We start from the raw sequence: 1,747 nt of genomic DNA, 5'->3' as shown, positions 1-1,747 counted from the left end.
TTCTTGCATTTTAGGCATGCCTGGTTCTGGCATACTCAGGCCTCAGATGATGGTGCCTCAGAGGAGAGTATCTGGAAGCGCTACAGCAGTATAAGGCCACACGCACACGTAAAGTACATTCCTACAGTGCAGGCTGTGAGTTTTTCATCATCTACTACATGCAGCTGTCATGGAGAAAGACTACTACCCTTCGAAAGTAGCACTGTAGAGCAGGGCAGGATCTTCAGGGACACGTACAAATTTTTCCACACATATTTATATAACCTGGCTGGTAATTTTGGTCTTTCCTTTGTTCATAAAAGAGCAACTGAAGCACCCTGCTAAAACCAGCAAACACAGCAGAGCCCATTTTCATGGAGTAACTTCTGTGGATAAAGCACGTTAATATTCTCAGTAAGCTGTTCTGGCAGAAATACCTGCTTATTCAAACTCCTAACTTGGAACGTAAAAGAATTAGGTAGCAGAAGTATGTAAACAAGAACTACACATACAGTATTAAAAATACATGAACAAAGAGCAGGAAATGTAAGCACCACTTAAAAACCCCAACAAACAGTGCGTAAATCGAGCTGGAAATTTAGGTCTCTAGAGCTGTCATCACTTCTGACAAAGAAGCATGTCTGAGAAAGTGGAAGTTTATCTAGTTAAAAAAAGGCTATCAGATTTGAACCATCTAAAAATTATTTCGGAAGCCTAACAAGGTATTGCAAAGCTCTTTAATAAGCCTCAGAGGGCAAGTTTAGTCCGTCACATAAAAGGCGCGTGAAAAGCTGCAGTGTATGAAGGAAAGCACGCAGATTTTTTGTAATACCAATTTAAGATTGGAAGAGGCAGAATTCTTCAGTTCCTTCCTATACAGTAGTACTGAAGTGGGCTGAAAGCAGCAGGTGACTCGCAGCATTAGGTACTGGGATAGGTACTGGGATTTAAGCTGACATTTTTCATGAGGAGCTACCCAGGCTCTCTGGAGATTTTCAGGAAAAACTGTGAACACTGCATTTTGTCAAAGTCTGGTATTTTCAGTGAACTGTGCCTGACTCTACAATCTTTCTGATACTCTGCTCAGGGTACACTTGAAGGGTTTGAAAAAAAAAAACCTACAACAAAATAAGCCTCAAACATATTACAAAGAAAGCAGAGCAATTCGATCGGATCTTTCCAGGACAAATGACCTCCCCACCATGAGCCAGCTACCTGGTTACAGAAATAATTGGTTGCTACCACTGAAACACTTGAAAGCACAAGTGATGTAAACAATTATTTCTGCCAGCACCAGCTGAACAGATTTTGCTACAGCAATTTCAACAAGACCCTTGCAGTCTTCACAGAAACGAAGGGCAAACAGAAGTGAAAAAACTGTGTAAATACCATGTGAATAGAACTAGCAGGAAGACAAACCAAAGCAAAGGAGGGAACATCAACAGTACAATCTAAATCCAAGATACGGTTTCGCAAGGACCTCTAGCAACAAGCCTAACATCTGGGCGACCTTTACAAAGCTACAGGTACAAGTATTGTTTTTATGAAAGGACCATGTGGATTCTTTAATCACACACTCAGGAACACCACCATGGTTCAGTTCTCCCCACTTCCAGTAAACATGAAGATGGATGCTGCTCTCAGTCCACTTTAATCCTGTCTTCTAGTAACTGCTCCATCTCTCATCTGAGCTGCTCCTCTTTTAAGAGATGCAAAAATACCACCTCATGAGGAGGCTTTGCCTCGATCTCCAATTTCTTTGGATACT

Source organism: Buceros rhinoceros, unplaced genomic scaffold (genome assembly GCF_000710305.1).
Source record: "Buceros rhinoceros silvestris isolate BGI_N320 unplaced genomic scaffold, ASM71030v1 scaffold1227, whole genome shotgun sequence".
NCBI classification, from domain to species: Eukaryota; Metazoa; Chordata; class Aves; order Bucerotiformes; family Bucerotidae; genus Buceros; species Buceros rhinoceros.
This window is presented reverse-complemented; position numbering follows the sequence as displayed.